The sequence below is a fragment of the Bubalus bubalis genome, chromosome 2, assembly GCF_019923935.1.
Source record: "Bubalus bubalis isolate 160015118507 breed Murrah chromosome 2, NDDB_SH_1, whole genome shotgun sequence".
NCBI classification, from domain to species: domain Eukaryota; kingdom Metazoa; phylum Chordata; class Mammalia; order Artiodactyla; family Bovidae; genus Bubalus; species Bubalus bubalis.
The window spans coordinates 67,993,122-67,998,477 of record NC_059158.1 but is presented as its reverse complement, the minus strand read 5'-3'; positions in this window follow the sequence as shown (position 1 = coordinate 67,998,477).

The following is a 5,356-nucleotide window of genomic DNA, read 5'->3' as shown; positions in this document are numbered from 1 at the left end:
TATTATAAATACAGATTATAAATACACATTATAAATAACATAAAATAATTAGCCAAGGACACTGAGATAGAATAATGAGTGTTTGAAAAATAAGTTGAAGCTCTAAGTAGAATGCACATGGCTTGGAGTACTTGCCAGAGAAGGGCTACAAATTTAGCATTAAGGGGAAAATATGATGGGTTAATGATCCGTCAGGTCCAGATGCTCAGGAGGTGTGATTATTTCCAGGGCTGACATAGGTGCGACATCTCTCCCATGCGTCCTTATAAAGTAAGAGCCTCTCTGATACAGTAAACGGCATCATCAGCACCACCTCTACACTAGTGATAAGTGTCACAGGCATTTTCTTGCAGCATCTCTCTAAGCTGACTGATGCTATAGCATCAAAGTTTAGGAAAGTTTATTTTACAGGAGTCAAAACTGTGCAGAACAGGGACCCAGTGCCCTAACGGGCAAGAAATATGGACTTGAACCATAGCGAAAGTACAGTGGCAAAATGGCTCTGTCTTAAGCCACAGACAATTTTAAAGTTAACAAGAGGAAAAACTTTTATTGAAACTTTTATTTCATATTTAACAAGACAGAATCTGGAGACCAGGGATGTTGTAAAAACATTGTTTTAGATCACAGGAGGAATACTCTGGAGCTCTTATGATAACTCCAACTGATGACTGGTTTTATTTAATCATATTTCTATGATCTAAAAATCTCAAAAGAATTTGTCAAAATAATTATCTTGATGTTGGATCAGAGAAGGAACTATTGTCCTTAAATTACAGAATTTCTTATAAAAGGAAGAACATTAATATTTGATTCAACTTTTTTTTTACTACCATACTATCAAAGTAACAGTAATTGCATATTTAGCACTCACAGTGTGAAAGCTGTTGAATTAACATTCTTTTAATAATAGCAAAATAACACTGTCCTCGGATGCAGAAATCTAGGAAAATGTTATGTAAATATTTGAGGTCACAATTTTATCTGAAGTGTTTAGAAAAAGGAGCAAGATATTGAAATGAGACAAATGGCTTAGATGCTTAATGGAAACAGATGGACAGCAATTAGAGGGGATGCTAAGCCAGAAGCACCACTGCGAATAGTTTTCGGCTGGAGAAGAGTGAATGATGACAGCCCAGGAAGGAGAGGACCGAGAGAGGATAAGTAGAAATCGCTTACTCCAGCTCCGGTTTTACCTCAACTTCTCAGTTAGTAAATAAAGAAAGAATTTTAAGGTTGAAAAATAATTTAAGCAATGCTGTACTCTTGCCTGGAAAATGGACAGAGGAGCCTGGTGGGCTGTAGTCCATGGGGTCACACAGAGTCGGACACGACTGAGCGACTTCACTTTCACTTTTCACTTTCATGCATTGGAGATGGAAATGGCAGCCCACTCCAGTGTTCTTGCCTGGAGAATCCCAGGGACGGGGGAGCCTGGTGGGCTGCCGTCTATGGGGTCGTACAGAGTCGAACACGACTGAAGTGACTTAGCAGTAGCAGCAGAAAATGAAAGGGCTTCCCTGGTGGCTCAGACGGTAAAGAATCCTCCTGCAGTATGGGAGGCCTGGGCTCGATCCCGGAGTTGGGAAGATCCCCTGGAGGAAGGTACAGCAACCCACCCTAGTGTTCTTGCTTGGAGAATCCCATGCACAGAGGAGCCTGGCGGGCTACAGGTCATAGGGTTGCAAAGAGTCAGACATGACTGAGGGACTAAGCCCAGCACAGAAGATGAAAGTTCACTTTAAATCATAGGGTATCATTTATTCTTTCTCCCCAACCCTCCTCCCTCTCCTCTTCTTCCTTTTCTCTTTTCACTTACCACAGTCAGGATTTGTTTTATAACTTTGTCATTTTCTTCATTTTGTAGGAAAAGGGCACAGACACTCTCACAACTGCAATCTTGTGTTAATATTGTAAAGGAGAGGAAAAAAAAAACACCAACAACTGTATTTTAAAGGATGGGAGGATGAGGTGAAAAGGAACTGGCTACTAACATTCATTTTCTTCATGTTCAGTAAGTCTAGCAAATCTGAATAATGCGGAAAGACAGGGGGGCTAAAATGGCTTAGAGATTCTTCAGGTTCACTTTCATGAAACACTAGTTGTAAATTTCTGGTTTGGCAAATCATTTCTAAATAGGATGAGAGAGGCAAGTTGGGATAAGTGTGTAACTGCGCTTATTACTTGGTTTGTTCTGATTTTATTTAATAATGTTGCACAATGACATTCAAAATACACGCTGCTAATGATTTTAATTTCAGTTTTCTTTTTTGAGGTTACCACTTAAATAGCCTGAGGCATTAGTGTTTTGACAGAAAATGCTGGGAGTTACTTGTAAACCACTCACCTTCAAAATCTTGAAACATGTATCATTAAAAACCTAATTGAAATCATGTTATGTCAAATAAGACAAATAGTACAAGAAACAGTGTACACGAAGAGTGGAAATATTTGGGAGAAAAATAGATCTTTCTAATTACTCACTAGTGTTTGGGGAAAGCAGGTGCTTGCTCATAAGGATAGTAACTTAGGAGATTCCTTGCTTTTTCAGTAATGGAAAAGCCATTGAAGTTTTTAAAACATGCATCAAGCTATAATAATAAATATGTATGTATCTTGAGTAGAACAAAAAAATTTAATTTTAAATATTAAAACAACTATAGCTTATTGAATATCAGAAAAAAATAAATATTTGAAATTACCTAGATTGGTGATTAGCACCAAATTTCTTCACAGAAGATTTAGCCATACACTTTTTTTAAAGATTTATTTATTTATTGGCTGGACTGGATCTTTATTGCTGCATGCAGGCTTTCTCTAGCTGAGGCAGCAGGAGCTCCTCTGTAGTTGCGGTGTGCAGGCTCCTCATTGTGACGGCTTCTCTTGCTGGAGAGACCAACTCTAGGCACCAGGCTTCAGTAGTTGCTGTACATGGGCTCAGTAGTTGTGGCACACAACTCCATGGCATGTAGGATCTTCCCAGACCAGGGATCCAACTGGTGGATCTTCCCAAACCAGGGATCCAACTGGTGGATCTTCCCGGACCAGGGATCCAACTGGTGGATCTTCCCAGACCAGGGATCCAACTGGTGGATCTTCCCAGACCAGGGATCCAACTGGTGGATCTTCCTGGACCAGGGATCCAACTGGTCGATCTTCCCGGACCAGGGATCCAACCAGTCTCCCTTACATTGCAAGGTGGATTCTTAACTACCAGACCGCTGGGGAAGCCCTAGCCAAACACTTTTAAATTTATATCAGCGTGACAAGTATTCAAAGGAATACCGAAAAATAGGTGACCAAAATTCTTGAAGAAGCATGAATTTTCAATTTCAAAAAGCTTGGATTAAGATATTGTGTGAAAGTGAAGTAGCTCAGTCGTGTCCGACTCTTTGTAACCCCATGAACTATTGCTTACCAGGCTCCTCCGTCCATGGGATTTTCCAGGCAAGAGTACTGGAGTGGGGTGCCATTTCCTTCTCCAGAGGATCTTCCCGACCCAGGGATCAAACCCAGGTCTCCCGCATTGTAGGCAGACGCTTTACCATCTGAACCATCAGGGAAGCCTAAGATACTGTGTAGGAGTCATATTATATGGCAGAAAAAAGTCTGGCTAAAATCCAGAGGCATGGATTTTGCAACACCCATTTTTGCCTCTTCACCACTGTAAGTTTTCCTTTGTATCTAATATGAAAGCTTTGGACTAAATACACTGAGTTCCATTCTAATTCTCATACTTTATGAATTTGCAAGATCTTATTGGAAAAAGAGAATGTATTCTCAATCCAAGATTAGTGTTCAGAATTCAATTATGTTCCAGGATTCAAATGTGCACATTATGATCTCAGTTTTCAAACATATTTACATATAAAAGAATTCTAAGAGGGCATACACCAAAATGCCAACATTTATTTTATTTAACAGAATTTATTTTATTTAGTGATATTGTTACCACTGCCACATGCCAGGCACTGAGATCTTCACCAGGGGTACCGTGGTGAACAAGAAGGACCTGGGCCTGTCGCTCATGAAGCATGTCAACCGGTGGCTCTATCTTGGGAAGGCAGAAATGCAGTGTGATTTTCTTTTTTTTTAATCTCATTTCTGAAGTTGCTACATTTAACACTTTTGTAATAAGAAAATGTTACTACTTAAAAATTTCTACTGTTTTCAAGACTCACATAGTTCTACTATATCTATGTGGTGATGGGCTAAAGAACATTCAGAACTTGAATGATGCTACAATGTTTAACAAAAGCAAGGCACCTGATAAAATCTATTTTCACAAGTGATGGGTTTTATGAGTTTTATTGTTGGCTTATTGGTGTATCCGACCTTGTGGTCAGGTGATCAGATAGAAACAAGAGACTGCTTACAATTCTTGATCCTATCTAGGAACCTAGAAAACTCTTGTAAACACTCTGGTGATAAAATACCCAGAATAAACTATTTTTTAAAACTTTTTTTTAATTTATTTTTTTATTGAAGGATTCTGAAAGAGATGGGAATACCAGACCACCTGACCTGCCTCTTGAGAAATCTGTGTGCAGGTCAGGAAGCAACAGTTAGAACTGGACATGGAACAACAGACTGGTTCCAAATAGGAAAAGGAGCATGTCAAGGCTGTATATTGTCACCCTGCTTATTTAACTTCTATGCAGAGTACATCATGAGAAATGCTGAGCTGGAAGAAACACAAGCTGGAATCAAGATTGCCAGGAGAAATATCAATAACCTCAGATATGCAGATGATACCACCCTTATGGCAGAAAGTGAAGAGGAACTCAAAAGCCTCTTGATGAAAGTGAAAGTAGAGAGTGAAAAAGTTGGCTTAAACCTCAACATTCAGAAAACTAAGATCATGGCATCTGGTCCCATCACTTCATGGGAAATAGATGGGGAAACAGTGGAAACAGTGTCAGACTTTATTTTTCTGGGCTCCAAAATCACTGTAGATGGTGACTGCAGCCATGAAATTAAAAGACGCTTACTCCTTGGAAGGAAAGTTATGACCAACCTAGATAGCATATTGAAAAGCAGAGACATTACTTTGCCAACAAAGTTTTGTCTAGTCAAGGCTATGGTTTTTCCTGTGGTCATGTATGGATGTGAGAGTTGGACTGAAGGCTGAGTGCCGAAGAATTGATGCTTTTGAACTGTGGTGTTGGAGAAGACTCTTGAGAGTCCCTTGGACTGCAAGGAGATCTAACCAGTCCATTCTGAAAGAGATCTGCCCTAGGATTTCTTTGGAAGGAATGATGCTAAAGCTGAAACTCCAGTACTTTGGCCACCTCATGCGAAGAGTTGACTCATTGGAAAAGACCCTGATGCTTGGAGGGATTGAGGGCAGGAGGAG